Source organism: Monodelphis domestica, chromosome 1, assembly GCF_027887165.1.
Source record: "Monodelphis domestica isolate mMonDom1 chromosome 1, mMonDom1.pri, whole genome shotgun sequence".
NCBI lineage: Eukaryota > Metazoa > Chordata > Mammalia > Didelphimorphia > Didelphidae > Monodelphis > Monodelphis domestica.
In genome coordinates this window covers 414595103-414616472 of record NC_077227.1, presented here as the reverse complement: position 1 = coordinate 414616472, position 21370 = coordinate 414595103, and the positions used below count along the sequence as shown (strand labels likewise).

General features: G+C 36.1%; 2 protein-coding genes across 15 annotated transcripts in view; one reads left to right on the top strand and one right to left on the bottom strand.

Annotated features, from left to right (window-relative positions):
• Window positions 1–18141, bottom strand: part of TRIM32 (tripartite motif containing 32) — a 66781-nt gene extending 48640 nt beyond the window's left edge. For 2 of the 5 annotated variants that reach the window (XM_007474535.3, XM_007474534.3), the window contains exons 1-3: window positions 17935–18126; window positions 15544–15645; window positions 3840–4034 (exon numbers count right to left, since the gene is read on the bottom strand). The gene's annotated coding sequence lies outside the window, so the exon portion shown is untranslated. Of the gene's footprint in view, window positions 1–3839; window positions 4035–15543; window positions 15646–17934 lie in introns of all 5 variants that reach the window. The other 3 variants (XR_001630000.2, XM_007474536.3, XM_001364581.5) reach the window with 3 other exon arrangements.
• ASTN2 (astrotactin 2) overlaps window positions 1–21370 on the top strand; it is a 1150327-nt gene that overhangs the window by 780580 nt on the left and 348377 nt on the right. The window lies entirely within an intron of this gene.

The following is a 21370-nucleotide window of genomic DNA, read 5'->3' as shown; positions in this document are numbered from 1 at the left end:
GACCTGGGTTCAAATGTCACTCATAGCGGTATTATTTTAGACAGGTAATTCCCATCAGTATGACTCAGTTTCTTCATTTGTAAAAAGGGGGGAGGGTAAAAGGTAATCCCTAAAATTCCTTCTAACTATATTCTGCTCTTAAAAATGTCTATTTTTAACTCAGTTGGATTTGGAGCAGGTCTTAGAAAAAAGAAAATAACAAATTGAGGAAGGAAATTTAAAAGGGAATTATGGAGGCCTATGGAGATCCCTAGAAATTTTGCATATAAAACACAACTGCCCTCCCTCATCCCTTTCCATTCAAAATGTCACAGGATCATAGGGCTGAAATCTGGAAGAGACCTTAGAAATGTAGTCTCCCTCTGTGCAAACAGATCAGGAAACCAAGCCCTAAGAGAATATGGCTTGCCCAAAGTCACATAGTAAAATTACAGAACCAGGAACTGAGCATAGGTCTTCTAAATAAAAACCCAGTACACCTAAACTCCAGTATCCCCCATATCATCAGAGAGTCCTCTTATCAATATATTTGGCCCTGTTCCCCAAGAGCAAAGTCACAAGAATTCTGTAGGGCACTTAAGAATAACTGATCACATTTATAAGGAAGTAGGAATTGTGCCCGTTTAAATTGTTAAGAATGTGAAGGAATCTCCATCACAGAATATACTAGACAAGTGATTATCCAGCCTGTTTGAAAACCACCAAGGAGGGGGAACTCGTACCCAACAGATCATCTACTTTGAGAAAGCTCTAATTGTTAGGAAATTCTTCCTGACACCATACACAAATCTTCCTCTCTAAAACTTTTAGCTATTGCTTCTTGTTTAGCCTTGAAAGGAATGAATCTAATTCCTCCTCCACATGCTAGCTCTTCAAATACTAAAAGAAAGTTATGTCCAACTCTCCTTTGAGGAGCAGGAGCGAGACTTGGAATATGTAATGGAAATATGTACTATGGAAACTGATATAGGAGTAGGACCCTAAATATTTCTTACTTTGAAAATGTGATGCCACCTGCCCCCAACCTCCACTCTTCCAACCATGCTTAGAGGCTTGCATTTCATGGTGTATTCAACGGCCAATCCGTATTTTAGTATCAATACCTAGTATTATTAGACTTTGTGAGTTGTGGCTGAAATTGATATGAGCCCTCTTTACTTAATTAGGGTGGCTATTGGATGAGAAACAAAATCTATTCCACGGTCTGTATTCAAAGAATTTCCAGACTATCAAAGTTTAAGTTCGCCTAGCATTGCTTTTAAGAGGTCAGGATCCCCTCCCTGCCAATCAAAGGTCATTGTAGGATCTTGCCTAGGCAACTAGATGGTATTGGGCCTAAGTACTGGGCCTGGAGTTGAGAAGACCTGAATTCAAATGTGGCTTCAAACACTCAGCTGTGTGACCCTTGGCAGTCACTAACTGTTTGCCTCAGTTTCTTAATCTATAAAATGAGGGCAATAATAGTATCTAGTTCCCAGGGTTGTTGTAAGGATCAAATGCAATGATAATTGTAAAGTGCCTAGTATAATGCCTGGCACATTGGAAGCCCTCTATGAAAGTTAGCTAGTATTATAACAGGGCAGCTAGGTGGCACAGTACATAAAGGTGAAGTCTGGAAGATATGAGTTCAAATTTGGCCTCAGTTTAGCTATATGACCCTGAATCTGCCTCAGTCTCCTCATCTATAAAATGAACTGCAGAAGGAAACAACAAACTGCTCTAGTATCTTTGCCAAGAAAACTCTAAATGGGGTCCTGAAATCAGGTAAGACTGAAAACCACTGAAATACAAATTACGACTAACATTGCCAAGCAGTGTTTCAAAGAGAACAGTTCCTTATTTCCTCATCACTGCTGTAGTTGGCTCTGGTATTTACTGAGTAATGACACCATCCACTCTCTAAAAATGCCCAGAAGAATGATGATGGCAGGTTACTTCTTTTCTGCCTTTTGTACCTTGAATTATAGTGATAGGGAACAAGAATTTATTAAGCTCCTACTATGTGCTAAGCTCTGTGCTAATCATTTTACATATATCATCTCATTGGATCCTCAGAACTGTAAATAGTTCCTGATATCATCCTTTTACAGTTGAAGAAACTGAAGCAAACAGAGGTTTTGCTTAGGGTCACATAGCCACTAAGCTTCTGAGAATTAACTTGAACTCAATTCTTCCTGATTCTAATTCCAACATTTTATCCCACTGCACCACCTAGTAGCTTTAAGCAATTTTGCTGTCATTATGAGGATAGGGAGTTCTTTCAAGCTTTGTTGATTTAGCTAGCTTGACTAGGGTCCTACAAAGCTTTGCATCTCATGAATCCACACAAAGGTCTTCTTGACCATTTGCTAAAGTCTCTTGAGCTCTTGAGGAAAGGATTCTTGTTCTAAGTTATTACTATATGGACACCAAGGTCCCTTCCAAGTTTGGAATATTAAAGATCTTGTTATTTTCTGTCTGACTTGGGAAATGCCATCAGTGAGCAGCCATATCCCCATTCCAACTAGGAAAGTGACAGTATGTCTGCTTTATCACTTTCTGGGCCATCTGTCTTTGACTTCTGGCAAGTCCTGTGCACTGCAGGAAGATGCTGCGTGATAACCTCAACTTTCTGGACTCTTCAGTGAAAGTAACCAAAATGTCAGAAGGATATAGATTTATATTGTACCCCAATTGCCATTTAAATTTGTAGAACATGGAATGTTAAAGTTATAAAAGGCATTAAAACATGAATATCAGCATATAGAATTTCAGTGTTTGAAGGGGCTCTTAAAAACAGCAATGGAATCCCCTTCCTTTTACACAGAAGGAAATTGAGGCTCACAATTTTAGGCCTAGGGTCAAGTCTACTAAGCATAATAGCAGGAACACTCTGAGGTTTGTCAGTAAGGAAGAAAAGTAAATTGGACAAAACCTCCTGAGAAACCTTGACTGTCCTCCTTAAATTTGAAGATGTGAGCTTGTCCAAGGTCACACAATGAGTTAATAGACTAGAAACCAGATAGCCTACAACCCTCCTGAGCTCTTTCCAAGACAAACAGCTCATCTCCACAAGTCTTACTTTAATGGAGCATATGTATTTGAGAGATTAGGCTGATGAGAGTTCAATTATGCTTGACCCTAATGAAAGGACATGACTCGCTAGACTGCTGAAAATAGGCAATTTAGTTAACAGAGTCACCTATGAAACATTACCCACCCCTTTCTCTATTTAATCCCCCCCCCCATCCCGATTCTGCTGTGGGTCACAGATTGAACCTTGAGCACCTTAGCTACTGCAAACCCTGCACCCCAATCCACTGGGTGCCACACCCAAATTGAAGATACATTAAAGCCCCCAGGTCGTGGCCCTCCCTCATTTTTGCCACTGCTCCACTTTCCCAGGACTCTCCCTATGACTCCTGGATGACCCCCATCCACTCTAGGTCTTGGTGGGGTCACTCTTCTGATCCGGCTCCCCCCGCTCCGATATCAGGTACCCGGCCAAACCCAAAACCCCCATCCCAGGATGTCGACCTTTTACTCCATTCCCAGCTATCCACCCCTATGACGTCTCCCCTCCTGCTCCAGTCCCAGGGCTGGGGGAGAGGACCGGGGTCCTCTCCCTCCCTCGGGGCTTCCCCAACCCCCACTCTTATCCCCTACTGGTCCTTCCCCCCACCCCCTTTTAGAGTTTCCTAGGTCCGGACCGTTCCATTCCCAGGTCGAGGCAAGAGAGGTGAGCAGAAGACAGAACGCGAAGGCCTGTTTGCAGCCCGGGACGGAACACACACCCACCTCTCCCCACCTTCAGCGACCCCCACCCCCACCCCCAGTCCCTCCGCCCTTCCCTTCCCTACCTCTCTACCTGGCCGCCTGCGGCTCCCGACGCAGCCTCACCAACCGCTTTTTTGCGCACGCGCGACAGGACGCTCTCCCCCACTGGTGGCCAGCGAGGGTTCGGCAAAGCAACTGTCAATCAATCTTCGCCCCCACCTCCTTCCTCCTCGGCCTTATGGGAGTTGTAGTTTTTTCTCTGCTCGAGTGATCTTGGCCTGGGAGAAAAAAAGGAGAAAGAGAAAAAACCAAGAACTTGCCTGAGGAAACTTATATGGAATGTACTAATTGGGGTAAAGGAGGAGTCAGAGGAAGTCTGCTAGTCCTTGTGTCAGGGTTGTAGTAGGAATGAAAATGGGGAGCAAGAAGTTATCATGGAATCATGGGATTTATAGTAGAAAGACCCTTAACAGTCATGTCCAACATCCAAGGTGCCTACAAATGAGGAAACTGAGACCCAAATCAATTAAGTATTTATTAAATGCCTGCTCCATACCAGGCACTAAATATATGTGTATTTATGTCTGTGTGTATGTATACATATATATGTGTGAATGTATGTATGCATGTGTATGTATATTGTAATGCATTTATTATATAATGTGTGTGTGTGTGTGTGTGTGTGTGTGTGTGTATACATAGGAGGAAGATATGAGAAGGTATCCTTAACACTGACAGGATGCCTTTTTTTGAAATTTTTAAATTGAATTAATTAATTTAGAATATTTAGAGTGATCATTTAAAGTCTACATCCCCAATCATATCCCCATCAATCCATGTGATCAATCATATGTATGTTTTTCTTTTGCATTTTTACTCCCACAGTTCTTTTTTTGGATGTGGATAGTGTTCTTTCTCATAAGTTCCGCTGAATTGTTCTGGATCACTGCACTGCCACTAATGGAGAAGTCCATTACATTCGATTGTACCACAGTGTATCAGTCTCTTGTGTATAATGTTCTCCTGGTTCTACTCCTTTCACTCTGCATCAATTCCTGGAAGTCTTTCCAGTTCACATGGAATTCCTCCAATTCATTATTCCTTTGAGCACAATAGTATTCTATCACCAACAGATATCACAATTTGTCAGCCATTTCCCAATTGAAGGGCATCCCCTCATTTTCCAGTTTTTTTGCCATCACAAAGAGTGCGGCTATGAATATTTTTCTACAAGTATTTTTCCTCATTATCTCTTTGGGGTACAAATCCCAAAGTGCTATGGCTGGATCAAAGGGCATACAGCCTGACAGCAATCCTTAACAAAGGAAGAAAGCCTACCAGTGTGAAATAATCCTTAGGCTTTCATATATTTTTTATATATTGATTGAATGATTTTGTTGAAGTATTTACCTTTTATTCTTTTTTTTCTTTGAAATTATTTGTTATATGGAATGGCTTTCTGATAGGGAAGAGGAAAAAAGATACTGGGAGAAATTCTGGTGATGTTAAAAAAAAAAAGTGGAGACAAGAGAAATTAAGTGCCCTGCACAACCTCACCTAGTAAGGGGGAAGGCCAGGTTATGAGCCTAGGTTTTCTGACTCCAAATCAGTGGTGTTTCTGGCATAACACAGCCTCAAACTGCTTAGAAAGCCCAGGGATGCTATGTTTTCAGGGTACCGCCTATTTTCATTAGCAGACCTGTGTGTCCTTCACCAGGGAACTCAGTATTGCACCATCAGGAATAGGGAATATGTTAGTAGAACGAATTACAAATAGGTATAAGGAAGGTGTTACTTTCACAGTTGCTGAGGGCTCTAGATTCTCTGAAACATGCTTCCTCTTGCTGAAGAGGGAGACACACTTAGCTGATGGGTGATTAGCTTTCCCCTGACAGCTTTGGCCCTCTGGCATCCAAGGCAGTTTTCCAAGGCAGGCTGCAGATTCTGTCAGTGTGCATGGCACTGATATTGAGCGGAAAGGACTGTAAAGAGTGGTAACCAGAGAAGTACAAAGGGATCACTGAGTATTATGGCACCTGTGGCAACAGGTGTTGAATGCAAGAATGAACTAGGGAGATACTTTGGCCTTAATTCCACCCTGATTTCTGCTTCTCTTCTTCCCTCTCTCATGCCTCCCTCCCACCTTGACTCATATCATCTGAATCTCTGAGTTAAAAGGAGCTTCAGAGCTCATGTTCCTGAGGATAGCCAGAAATTCAGTGCATGCAGAAGCAGAGGATTTGAGTTTGAATACTATCTCTGCTACTTACTACTTGACTGACTTTGGACTGGTTGATGCACATTTCTGACCTGTTTCTTCTAATATAAAATGAGTTAGTTAGACCAAATTAATGATCTCCAAAATTTCTTCTAACTCAAAAATCAATGACAAGTAATCAAAAAGGAAGGATTCATAGGTTGAAGTCCTTGCTCTACCACTTAGTGACTTGGGAGCTCAGGCAATTCAATTGAATAAGTATATATTAAATGTCTATTATATGTGCTAGGCACTGGTAATACAGACAGAGGTTGAAATAACCCTTGTCCTGATCTGAAATTATCTTCCATACTCTTCTTCCTCTTCTTTCAAGACTTAGCTCTTCTGACCCCTTTGTTCTGGAAATTCAGATCAAGGCTCTCAATGAGGTCATTTGACTCAATGTGCCTCCCAGGCCACACAACAATGTATTAGAATGTGATACCCAGTGGAATCGAGAGTCAGCTATGGGACAGGTGGTGGTGGGGGGAGGAAAAGAAAATGATCTTTGTCTCCAATGAATAATGTTTGAAAATGATCAAATAAAAACAAATTAATTAATTAAAAAAACAAACAAAAAAAAACCAATGTATTAGAACGAATTCCAACAAATATTTGTTGAAAAGTATAATATATAATTCTGATCGAAAAGAATTTATAATCCTTTGGGGACATCAAGTATTCATTAATTTCTTCAACAAACATTTATTGTCTTCTGTATAGAGAAAACTCTTCTAGGAGCTGAGGAAGATACAAAATTTAGAGAAAGTATTGTCCCTTTCCTCATGAAATTTGCAATCAAGTAAGGAGATAAAACTAAGACGCATATAAATCTAACACATGATATTACATTAATGCACTAAAGTATTACAAATGTGAGATCCAAGAGTGAAGGCTTCATGGTGGAGGTAGAATATAGTATAAGTTGGATTTTAAAGTATATAAAAATTTTAAAGTAAAACAGTATCTGGAGAGCATTCCTAGAATTGGACACATCATGAAGAACCAAAAAATGAATGGAAGCCCAGACTGGGCTGAAGATCATACAGGCAACATAATGAGGCAGGAAGAGTTCTAGAACAAGAATCAGAAGTTCTCATTTTGAATACTGTTTCTATGAACCTCAGTTTCCTTACATACAAAGTAATGAGTTGAAATAAGCAATGTAGGAAATAGAAGAATACATGATGTATTTTGGACAATGAAAAATTTTATGTGGTTCATTTATTATTATTTTTAAAAATACTTTTACATGTTTACATGATTCATTTTCTTTCCCTCCCCTCCCCAGAGCCAATAAGCACTTCTACTGAGTTATACTAATGTTATAACTTATACCTATTTCCATATTATTCATTTTTGCAATAAAGCAATCTTTTAAAACCAAAACCCCAAATCATATACCCATATAAACAAATAAGTCATATGCGTTTCTTCTGTGTTTCTACTCCCACAGTTTTTTCTCTCGATGTGGATAGCATTCTTTCTCATAAGTTCCTTGGAATTGCCTTGTAGTAGCCAAGTCCATTGCATTGGATTGTTCCACAATGTTTCACTTTCTGTGTACAATGTTCTCTTGGTTCTGCTCATTTCACTCTGTATCAGTTCCTGGAGGTTCTTCAAGTTCATACAGAAATCTTCCAGTTCATCATTTCTTACAGCACAGTAGTATTCCATCACTATCATATACCACAATTTGTTCAGTCATTCCCCAATCAAGGGACACCTGCTTATTTTCCATTTTTTTTGCCACCACAAAGAGCACAGCTATGAATATTTTTGTACAAATATTTTTCATTATTATGTCTTTAGGGTAAAAATTGAGTGGTGTATTTTTTAAGTCCTTTGGGGCATAATTCCAAATTGACTTCCAGAATGGTTAGATCAATTCACAGCTCCACCAGCAGTGTATTAGTTTCCCAATTTTGCCACATCCCCTCCAACATTTATTATTTTCCTTTACTATCATGTTAGCTAATCTGCTAGGTGTGAGGTAGTACTGCAGCATTTTTTTTAATTTTGCATTTATCTAATCAGGAGGGATTTAGAATACTTTTTCATGTAATTATTGATAGTTTTGATTTCTTCATCTGAAAACTACCTATTCATGTCCCTTGACCATTTGCCAATTGGGGAATGGCTTGATTTCTTGTACATTTGACTTTGTTCCTTATAAATTCAACAGAGAATTTTAGCTAGAGTACAGGGCAGATGAATAAAGTAATATGAAACAAGGAGAGACATCAGATTAGAGAAGTTCTTGAATATAAATCATGATTTGGAATTTTGTTAAGGAGATAATAAAAAGTCACAGCAGATCTTTGAGTCAGTGGGTAGCATGACTTGATCTATAGACAAGAAAGAGTATTTTGGCAGTAGAATGAAGGTATGCATAAGCAAACTATCCAATAACAATAAGAAACAATTAACAATACAAGATGAAGGCATGAGGTGTCACAAGCAGTCTGTGGTAAGTGCTAAATGACTCATACAAACAATAAGTATTATGAATTCACAAGAGAGCATAACAGTCTTTGATGTTTGGGGATATTTCCTTGAATTTGAGAAACACAGGGACTGTAAAAGCTAGAACTACCAGCTGTGTAAAACATCTGTCACCCTCCAGAAGAGATTACAATCTAATCTCCTATAGTTTGGGTAAACAGGTGAGGATTACAGGGACAAGAATTGGAGTCCAGGCAATAAGGTGCAAATTACAGAGAAAGAATTAAGGATTATTTTCAGTTCAGGAGCAAAGAAGTTCCCAAAACATTTCCAGGTTAGAGTTATTTATGAAAACAGTATTTAAGAGGGGACAGAATGGAACATGAACAAGTAGAGGATTTGGTGTTATGAAGAGAAACAATTGACCATCTGTCCCTTGATGGAACCTATCATTTCCTAATTTTATTTCCCATTTTAATTTTGAACAGCTCTAATTGTTGAGTTGTTCTTGTTTCTGGATTTCCTCCTGCCCCACAAATATCAGACTAAAATTTTTGTCTTTGCAACCTCTTCCCATTATTTTTGGTTCTGCCTTCTGGAGCCACATCTAAGGATCCTTTTTTTGACAAGTCTTGAAATTCTAAAAGACACTTGTCATGTTCCTTCTGAGTCTTCTCTTCTCTAGGCTTCACACCCTCAGTTCCTTCAAATGATTCTTGTCATGCTTATCAACATCCTTGAATTTCAGGTCCCATAATTTCACACAATTTTCCTAGTGTATCTGACTAGGGCCAAATACAGGGGACCATTAACTCCTTATTCCTGAAAGCAGCCCAAATTCCTTTTTTTTTTGTCTGCCATATGACATTGATGTCTCATATTGAGTTTACAGTCCACTAATACCATAACCACCACCAGATCTGTTTTTCAGCCAAACTACTTATGATGACTCTCTTATTTTGTACTTGGATATTTGACTTTTATTTAACTTGTCTAAGATCCTCATTGAACTTTAAAAATTGCTATTTTTAATAAGCTTTCAAGTTTTATTTGCATTCTGACTGTGAATCAGTATGTTAGCTATCTCCATTCATATGCAAATTTGATAAACTTGTTATCTCTACCCATGTCTAAATCATTGATAATAACACTAACAAGCCTTAGGGCCAAGTAATGATTTATGTGGTTCTCCACTGACAAACCCTGACCGAACTCATTCAAGCATCAATAAATACTGTTTAAATCTACATCTTTCCATTTTCTCCACTAGATGAATACTTTTACAAATATTTTGTGTCTAGGTACATTATTTACAGCATTCCCCATATACCAACTTAATAACTCTGTCAAAGTGGAAATAAATTTAGCCTGGTATGACCTGTTCTTGATAAAACTTTCTGAATCCCTAGAATTGTTATTTCCTTTTCTAGGTGTTCATTAACTTTATGTTTAATTATAAATGCTAGAATTTTCACAGGAATCAAAAATCAAGCATACTGGTCTATAGTATACAGAATCTCTTCTTTTCTCTCTCTCTGACATCGACCTCTTGCCGCTGCACGTGAACGCCGACACCAGGCCACAGCCACACCTCCCGTAACAACTGGTGTCCCATGCCCCATGTGCCACAAACTCTGCGCCTCAGCCTTTGGACTCCAAAGCCACATGAGGGTACACCGTAGATGAAACTGCACAAAGACAATAGTCATTCTCGATCACCGAGAGACTACCACTAGACTAAGATAACATTTGTCATTCTCCAATCCTACCATAACTCTCAAATTCCCCACTGTCCTTCAAATATTATTGGCAAGACTTATTAATGACATCTGCTAATTTTTTAATGTTTGAAGATTTAATATAATAATGATGCAAATAATAATAACCACCACTTACAAACTATTTCAATGTTTACAGACTGCTCTACAAATAGCATCTCATTTTATCCTTCGGATAACCTGGGAAATAGGTGTTATTATTATTTTCATTTTACAGATTAGGAAACTGAAACATATGGAGAGTAAGTGACTCACCCAGAGTTACATAGCTAATAAGTGTTTGTTTACTAAAGGTGTTTCTGTCTCTAGATCCAATTTCTATCCTCTGTGCAGTGCTCTCATACTTTCTTCTTAGTAATCTTATATCATTTCCCTCCCAGCCATTGGTTGTTTCTCTGTTAATTTGTAATTCAGGAACCATTTTCTTTGACAAAAAAAAAAGAAGCAAATAAGAGTTGAGTAGCTCAGACTCTTATCTCTTGTCAATTATCATTAATTCCTCCACCCAGAGTAATAAGCCTATCTCTTCTTTGATCTTCCTCAACCCCCAAAAAACAAACAACAAAATACAGCAACTACTTTTTTGTTGTTTTCCTTAGCTTAGTTTGCCAGTCTTAGGTCTAAGCTTTAGCTCTGCTCAATGGCATTTTTAAAGCACTTAAATTTTTTTCTACATTATTTTATTTTTTAAATAAGTTTTTATTAATGACTTCTGGTTCTTACAGAACCCACCACAATTATTCCCAGTATTCCTTTGTAAAATTTAATCTCTAATAATAAAAATATTATAGTTTAGGAGATTTATTAAACGATCATTAGAAATCAAGGAATAAAGAGGATACAAAATAAAGACCACCTGCCCATGGCTGATCAGTCAGTTCAAACACCTGCCTTACCACCACACCAAGCTTGGTACTGGAAGTAAAGAGGTTGGATCTTCCATGTCCCCACCTAATATCCCCTATCTACAGGAAGTATGTAATGACAGGAAGTCAGTGGGCTCTTTTTTTTAGGGTAGTTCTTTTTTTTAGGGTAACAGATTTTCAATTATACACCTTCCCATTTCCCTCCCAGAAAGTCATTCCATATTACAAATAATGTTTTTCAAAAAGGAAAATAATGGACATAACTAACTGGTTAATATGTTGAAAAAAAAAAGTCCAAATATTTGTGCAAGATGTAATACCTGTAGACCTCCCACCTACATAAGGGAGTAGATTGAAAGTGTTTCTCGTAACTTTTCATTCAAAAACTGCTTGACTTTTATAATTTTATTACTTTTACTTTGCTTTTTTTGGTGTAATGTTCTTTCTATTTACATTGTTGTAATTATTGTATATAGTTTTCTTGGATTTCCTTACTTCATTCAGTATCAGTTCATGTAATCCTTTCAAGTTTCTCTATATTCACTACACACATCATTTCTTATACCAAAGGAATATTACGTTCCATTCAGGTACTAAAATCTGTTTTGCAATTCCTCAGTTAATGGGAATCTACTTTATCTCCAATTCTTTGTTATCACAAAAAGTTATGCTATAAATATTTTGGTGAATTTGGAGATTTTCTTCTTATCAATGGCTTCCTTGTTATATGAGCATAGTAATGGAGTCTCTGAGTGAAAGATCATTTTTGACACTTTATTTGCATAATTCTAAATTGTTTTCCAAAATGGTTCTACCATTTCATAGCTCCACTGACAATATGTTAGTGTGCCTTTCATTCCATATTTACTCCAACATTGAGTTTTGCCGTTTTTGCATTCATAGGGTAGATAATGAAACTTCAGGATTGTTTATCTTTTCATTTCTCTAATTATTAGTGACTTGGAACATTCTTTCATATGGTTGTGATTTTTTTTTTTTAAGAACTGTTTGTTCATATCTTATGGGTTATCTACTGGGCAAAGATATAGTGTGTGTGTGTGTGTGTGTGTGTGTGTGTGTGTGTGTGTGTAGGTTTTTAGAGTACTTATATATGCATGCATGTGTGTATTATGAATATAGCTTGGATATCAAAACTTTAACAGAGAAATCTGATACAGCAATATTTTTTTTTCCCATTCAACCACTTCCCCACTATCCTAGGTCCATTTATTTTGTCTGTATTTCACTTTCAGTAGTAAAAGTCACCAAGTTTATATTTTGTAGTTGTCTCTCTCTCTTCTTTAAGAATACATCTCCTACCCATAGCTATGAGTGATATATGATCTGTTTCTTTTAATTTCCTTTTAATATAATCTTAATATTAAAGTCATCTATCCATTTAGAATGTATTGTACAATATAAGTTGTTGGTGTATACTTCATTTTTGTCAGAATGCTTTCCAGTTTTTCCAGAAGTTTTTTTTTAATCAAATAAAGATAATTTTGTATGTTGGTTTTGTTTTGTTTTGTTTTGTTTTTCCTTAGGCAATTTATATTTTCCACTTTTCCAGACACTGATTATTGAGTTCTATTATATTTCTGATTCTTGTTTCATTTATATAGCTCTGTTTTTTCATCAATATCATATAGTTTTGGTGATTTCTTTATGATATTATTTGAGGTCTGAAAGTGCTATTCCTTTTCCATCCTTATTCCTTTTCATTATTTCTCTTGATATTCTCATTCATTTATTTTTCCAAATGAATTTTATTAGTTTATCAATTAAAATATCTATTTGGTAATTTGATTGGTATTACATTAAAAGTATGTTCATTTGATAGTATTTTTTGTCATATTTATTATATTGGCACAACCTAGCCATGATCTCTAAGTATTCTTCCAGCTATTTTTTTGGAATGGAATTATCCCTTTCTATTATTCATTATTGCGTGTTTTTTCTTAAATTAGAAATGCTATTGATTAAAAATGCATTTGTAGCTTGCAGCTTTGATGAAGCTATTAGTCATCTTTGTTATCTTTTTTGAATCTCTAGGATTTCTCAGCAAACAGAAATAGTTTTATCTCTCTTTTTCCTATCTTTATTTCTTTAATTTCTTTTCTTTCTGCTATTGTTAGCATTCCCAGAACTATATCAAATAATAGCTGGGTGAGTAAACATGCTTACTTCACTCCCCTATTTACTGGGAAGATTCTGGTGTATACAATTGCATAAGGTACTTATTTTTGTTTTTAAATTGATTTTTTATGATATTAAAAATAATCCCTCTAAGTTTATGGATTTTTACCATAAAAAGTACTATACTTTGCCAAAGGCTTTTCCTGCATTTATTGAAATGATCACATGGTTTGGGATATTTTAGTTTTAATATAATTATGTTGATTATTTTTCTAAAGTTGAACCATCTTTTCTTCCCTGGTATAAAATCCCACTTAATCATAATGAATAGTTTCTTGAATAAATCACTGTGGTCTGACAGGATTTTGTTTAAAAATTTTGTGTCAATCTTCATTAATAATATTGCCCTCTACTTTTCCTTCTATGTTTTATCTTTTCCTGGTTTAGGTATCAATATTATATGTCTCCTAAAAGGATTCTTGAAGGACATTTTCTTATTTTTGTAAGAATAATTTGTGAAGGAGCAGCTAGATAGTTCAGTGGATTGAGAGTCAGGTCAGGAGATCATGGGCTCACATCTAGCTTCAAACACTTCCTACCAGTGACTCTGGGCAAGTTACTTAACCCTAATTGCCTAGCCCTTATTACTCTTTCCTTGAAACTGATTCTTAATATCAAATCTAAGATAGAAAGTAAGGTTTTTATTTTTAATTGTGAAGTATAAATACTGATTATTCTTCAAAAGTTGGATAAGAATTCTTCTGTGAATCGATCAGGATCAGTTTTATCTCTTCTCCCTCTGTCCTCCTTTTGGTAGTTACTTTACAGCTAGATTTATTTCTGTTTCTAAGATTTAATTGTTTAAAAACCATATGGTCTTCTGATAGTTTGGGCATTTTATGTTTTTAAAGATATTCTTCAGTTTCTTTTGTGTTCTCAGTTTTATTAGCATGTAACTATGCATAATATATTCTGATTATTCATTTTACTTCTGGTTTTGTTGTGATTTCACCTTATTAATTTATAGTTTTATTGATTTGATTTTCTATTCTCTTGTTTTTAACCATAATTGCTGTTTATTAATTTTATTATTCTTTTCAAAGAACCAACTTTTAGTTTTATTTATCGTTATTATTTTTCTGTTTCCTAATTATCTATTTTCATTCAAATTATTAAAAATCTCTTTTGTGCTTATTTTAGTTCATTTTTTTGCTATCTAATTTTAAAATGCATTTTCACCTCAGTAATCCTCTTTTTTTATATTTTGTCGACAGTTTTGATAGGTGCATTCCAGAAATATTGGCATGTCATTTCATCTTACCTAGTTATTTATTGTTTCTATAATTTTTTTTGATCCATTCATTACTTAGGAGTGTTGACACTATTTATAGGACTGTGCCATTCTTTCACATCCATTCTCCGTTATTTGACTATGTTTCCATCCTCTAGATGTATTTTTTAAAAAATCTAAGTTGCTTGATGAATTTCTTTTCATATACCTTAGCCTCTTCCTACAATTCCTATTTTTTCCTTGTTACAATTGTTTTTCTTTGTGTCTTTAGAATTTACATCTTGAGCATTTCTCTCTATCAAGAGAAGAGGAGAAAGGGAACAAGAATAAGAGAAAGAGAAGGGTTTAAAGGAAGAATTTGACTTAAACAAAACAGAATCTTATATGAAATGTGAAAATATTTATACCTCTTTCTAAAGTGTCTATAAATTAGGGAATGGATGATTACATTATGTAATATAAATGTGATAAAATACTATTGCGCTCTAAAAAATGGTAATGGTAAGAGGCACAGTTTTAAGGAAACCCGGGAAGACATATAAACTGATATAGTACTGTGAGGAGAACAAAAACAATTTATATAGTGATAATAATATGGTAAGGACAAATAATTCTGAGTGTGTATGGGATTCTGATCACTTTAATGACCAACCACAATTCCAAAAGAGTAATGATAAAGCATGATACCTTCTGAATAATAGATGTCTCAGAGTCCAGATTTTTTTTTTTACATTGTCAATGTGGAAATTTGTTTTGGTTGCCTATACGTGTTTTAATAAGAGTCTTGATTTTCTTTCTTTCCCTTTTTCTTAATTGGAGGGCAGGAAGAGTTGGAATTGAAAGGAAAGAAATGAATGTCGTTTATTAAAAATAAAATATAATTTACAAGAATTCACTGCTCATTTTAGAAAGACTCTACTAGATGGCACTGAAAAATAAGTGTGGAGAAGTAAAAGAAAATTATAGTCAGTTTTTTTGAGGATATTGTGTAATAACTTGAGATATACTCTCTACCTGTCCAGGAGTCCGTCATTCTGAAAACTTAATTCATGGATCAAAAGTCTATGTAGAATCCTCACTCATTTTCATAGCCAACTATTTGCTTCTAAAAGCAAGCTGTAAGAAAATAAATAAATAAAATCAAGTTTTATCTTCTAAATCCTTTGCCTTCAGTGTGCAGCAACAACCTCTGCCCTTTTGCTCTTTGGTTTCTTGCCCAAGACTTCGTAACATTTTGATAATAATTTTTAAAGTTTCTTCTAGAAGTATTTTTTGTATCCACATGATTCACCAAAGTGGGTAGTATCCATATGTTTAATAAATCTTGGGAGACTTTCTATTCTGGTTTAGATATTGTATACGGCAGGGAAACAGACTAATTTTTTTAAAAATTCTGTTAGGTCAATCAATAGCTGCCTCAACTATTCCTGATTGGAAATAGCCAACAACAACTATTCTTCATTTATTCCTCTGACATTTACTGGATAAACTCCTATATGATAACTTCCATGGAAGAAAAAGCACCTACTGTTACCTCTTCAGTAAATAGGAAAAGCATTGTTCTTCAGGAAGAGTATCTTCGAAATATAGAGATGCCCTTTCTCCTTCCTCCTCTTCCTTTTTTCCTGTGATATGTTTCTACTGTAATATCCTGACAAATGCCACCTTTTGTCCTCCCTCTAAGATTATATTTTATTTCCTTCACTGAAACTCCATTTTTCATTTCCATAGAGATACTTTATTGTCATTACCAATACATATTACTTTTTCCATTAAAAAAATCAAAACAACTCTACAAACTGAAGAGAGTGCTTAAATAAACAATATCAATAATTACTTGAAAAACTATAGAAAAACAAAGTCAGGGCAGATCATAAAAGTTTTCTTGTTAAAAATCATTGTGATGGCTAGTTGCAATACTAGAATATTACAGAAATATCAGGTCCACCTAATGGATGATCTGTCCAGTGTCTTCACTGGTCATTATTACATATGTGAACTGAGTTAAACAGCTAAGAAGTCAGAACTTTTTCATGTAGATGTCTTAATTCAGACCTAGATCAATTCTGTTACTCACCCTAATTCACATTCCCAAATCCACCAGCCGAAATCTCCCCATCCCTAGGAGTTTCATTGAGCATGAGGGCAATATCAAATTGTAACTCCTTTTAGAGACTTCTATTGAGGGACTACTATATTTTCCCTTGAGGATTAGGTGAAGAATCCCTTTCACCTTCAGGGATTTAAAATCGCTCTTAAATAAGTCAAAGGATCGCTTTTCCTCAAGCTAAATTCCAGGTCAACATGATTATTAAAAAAAAAAAAGTTTACACCCACTAACTCAATGATGTCAAACTCAAAGAGAAATTGGAACTAATAATCTGCAGATTAGGATTCCTGCAGACTATAGATATATATAGTTTTCAAATGTAATGTTACTTATGTTTTATTACATTTTCATTTATTTTATGAAATATTTCCCAATTACATTTTATTCTAGTTCAGACCACACTCAGCAGCATATTTGACACCTTCAGTAAATCATTAAAAATGCAAAGTTATTCCCAATAATTCTACCCACTACTTCCCCAGATCTTTTCTAGGAAGATACCATCTGAAATATTTTTGGGAAAAAACAAATCTATTGATTAAAAAGGAAGAAAATAATTTTCCTAGGTTGTACAGAACTTTTTGAGGGGACTGGAACTTCTTATTTTTCATTTTTTTATATTTTATTGGGTAAATTATTTAACGTAATAACAATAGTATTAAAACTACTATTATATTTTACCACAGCCATCTCACAGACCTACAAATAACTTTTTTTTTGTCTTTTTGCATATTTTAACCTTGTAAAAGCCATAGAGATGGTCAACTGGGACTATATTGAAAAGTTGTCCATTCTGATGAGATAAATCCAAGCCAAAAAATCTATGAAGCTAAGAGCCTTCTACTTTCTTGGAGTAGTGCCAATTTATCAAAGACACAGCCTCTGGAAAACAGAACACTTGATCTCTATAATCAGGGGGTCTTATATCTAAATTGTTGTCTTAAAAGTCTGTTCCACTACTACACAATACAGGTACCTGGGAATGATAGAGAAAACTTATCTAACATAGTGATGATAGGTCCAGTCCCAAGTCTTCATTGTAATCAAATGGGTACCATCATCAAAAGCAATAGTACAAGAGAGTCCCTTAGGAAGAAGGATAGTTTCCATAAGTCTTGATAATGGCTACAGCAGTAACAGGCAACTGGTACTACAATCTCATATCCCAAGTAGATTTTGACTGCAGGAAAGGGAAACATCTAACTCTTAGGTGGAGGAAGAGGACCATTATAACCAATCTGCCAATCAAAGCAAGTTGAGAAACACTTGAGATTATGATAGATGTGCTCACTTACATAAAGAGTTAAGGTTAGGCAGGTGCAGTATAGTATGAAATCTTGGTTAAAGAATTATAGGTCTCTGCGTTCACTACAGCATAGTATCACAGCCTCTATTGTCTAGATTAATAATGAATACAATCCCTAACTTTTAGTGTTCTTTTTGGGCATTATCTTGGGTATTCAGTTCACTAGAAGGCTTCAATATAATGGGAGATATCGTATTCCACAAAGGCAAGAAGCATCAGCGAAATTCTTCCACTGATTATGACTTCATAATGGGGAACCTTACTTGTCCAATTCTGTTCTCTTCAGGCCCCAGACCACTCAACCAAAACCATAGCCATTGTTCAGGAATGAATATATGTGTATGTGTGTGTCACACATATGAACATATATGTTAAATATATTAAAATATACCTATAGATACACATGTTTATATATGCATACATATGCACATACACATATGTGTGTGTGCTTGCTCTGTTCTTCAAGGACAGCCATGTAGTCCCCTGAGATAACTTATTAGGGTTCTTCATTCCTCAGGGTATTTATTCCTGGTCACTTCCTTAGTAGCTTCTGAAATCTATTTGCATATACATATTTTTTATAGCAATTGGAAGAGCCATCAGTAATCACAGGAAACAATTATCTTCAAAAGTTAGGTTCTGATAGGTTGGGGAATTTTGGACTATTAAGGGGTGGAATAGGGGGAGTAATGCATTTAACTTGGATGTAGAGATCTCAACCTTAGTCAGTGTAACAACTTTTCATGAAGGACTAATGCATAAGGTTCCCAGGGCAAGGATTGCCCTCATGTACCATTTCCATTTGACAATTGCCACGTGTCCAAGATACATTGTTAAAGGTCCCCTCATTCATACCCAACTCATGATAGGCAAGCCTGAATAAATTACATGGCCCTGAGTTCTCTTTTTAGTGGCAACTATGAAGGAATAATATGAAAATATTTTTTTTCTAAAGCATAGTATAACAAGTGGCTGCTTCTAGGAGTTTACTGCTTCAGAAGAACAGTGGCCATTCAATATGGCCATCCCTTGGTCTTTTCCAAAAGCTCCATTTGTCTTTGTCTTTATGAATAAAGACCTCTAGGAAAATTGACCCTATGTAATCATAAGGACCCAAGGGGAGAGATTAAGGGACAGCCTGTTCTAACTCTTGTGGATGTAGTCTGTTCTGCACCCTCCCTTCTTTCCCCCATCTTGCTCAAAAGAGGCAGATTTATGTGTAATTCAATAAATAGGAATCATCAAAATACCCAAATTTGGAATAGGAGGTTCTTCAAAACCAAATGACACCAATAAATCTTTTTTGCTTCCTTCTTAATCTGTGAGGGAAGAATAGCTTCTTGTAGACTACATCTAAAATCACTGGAGTTCTTCCCATTGAATATATCACTTAAATAACTTAAAACTTAACTGAATAGGCTGGATCCTGAATATTCTTCAGGTTAAGCTTTCAATACTTGTATCTCATATGATCTGATCTCCATCTGATCTTAAATTGTTGCCAATTAGCCTCATTTAATCTAATTGGCATTATATCATTAATATAATGGCAAATATCAACAACCTTAGGGAATGAGGGCTCTTTTAGGTCACTGCCCACTAAACTGTGGCATTATAAACTTGAATTCAAATAACCCTGGGGAAGGATGATGAAAGTATACAGAAATCTTTTACAGGTAAAAATGAACTAGCTGATCCTAATTCATTTCAGCTGCGGAAATGGAAAAGAAAGCATTGTCAAGATCAGTCACCTTATGCTATTAACTTCATGTCTGAGCTACCTGATCTACTATGCTGGCAAGATCGGAAATGGCTGGAGCAATTTCATAACTTCTTTATTAAACCCCCAATAGTCAACTGGTAATCCCCAGATGCCATCCAGCATCTTCACTGGCCACATAGGGTTATTAAAAGAGGAATTCATGTAACAAGAGTACTCAAGTCTCTATCTCCCTTACTAGGGAGGAAATATCTGTCACCAGTCCCCTCAATTCAATATTATTTAATATTGACTACACAGTATGTTCGGGCAACTCCAAAAACTTTAATTTAGTTCTACCCATAGTAACATAGTAACTGTCATAGAAACTACTTCAAGCCCTTGCAGCTATCTCTGAGGAACTCAAAAAATTCAGCGCTACAAAATATTCCCCTGATCATCTACCACAACTGAAGCCTAAAGAAGGGGGCTTCTACCTCTTTCCACCTGAATAAGATTAATTCTCCCTATGATTTATTCCCACAAAGCACTAATAAGAAACTAGAGTACCCCTATGAAAAGATTGGTAATCCCTTGGTATCATTATAATATGGTTTTCAATATCCAGCAGCAACTTATATGTTTGGTACTAACCCCCATCCACTTAACCCCACACTATATTCCATGCCACAGTAACTCAGGTGTATGATCTCAGTTATACTTCAGGGCCCAAGCTCTAGAGAAACCCAGATTCTCTACTTATGGAAATTCATTCCCGTTATCTCTCAAGCCAAACCACAAAAACTTATGTGCCTGTGAACACCAATCTACATTTGAAGACTGACCAGATGAAATAGGAGCTTTTAGGGATGTCCTAAATTTGTGTGGGACAGAAGGATCCTTGATCCAAGCTATCTCAATATAATTATACTGTAACAGTTAAAATTTGGGGAAACTGAGGCAGGTAGAAATTAGTTTCTGCAAGGAGTATTATATTTTTAGAGTTTTGTTTAAGATAAGGAATTTAAGAAAATACAAGTAAGAAAAGCACGTGTCTAAGCCCAGAGAGCTTATTCACGACCACTCACATCTTGCCTGCTAGGTGGAGAGCCGCGTGTGCTCCAAAGTGGAAGTAGGAAAAGACGCCCAGTAGCCTTTACAGCCAGTTAAATAGAAATTTTTTACCTTGTCCAGGTGGAAATCTCAGTGAGATTAGAGGGCATTCTGGGAACTAGCAAGGACTCCTGGGGATTGGAGTCCAGAGTTCAAGTCTCCATTTTTACAATACTAAAATACATTCATGGGCTATTTGTCAATCATCTTATCCACCCTGTGTTTTAAAAGTCATTCCCCAAGTTCCTTACAGAAGAGTATCAACAACCTGTGAACACCCACCATGATAGTGAGCATTCTGCCTCTTCCTGACATCTCCATAGCTCCTTTATATATGGATAGCTTGCTTTATTTGAATAACTTCTGCACCAACCTCAGAATCCCCCTACCCCCCAAAAAAACACCTTATAAATGGTTCTGCCTAGATTTCTATGACATTCTCCTGGGAAAGACTCATAGTTAAGGCCTGTCCAATGTGTACGCATACTATTTAGATGTGACCCCATCCAAGAGTTATATTATACCTAAATTAAGTTAGTCAAGGCAATGGGGTCATGAGAAGGGGGCATAAATCTAATCTACCAAACCTATCTCAAAAAAAAAATTCCCCCCT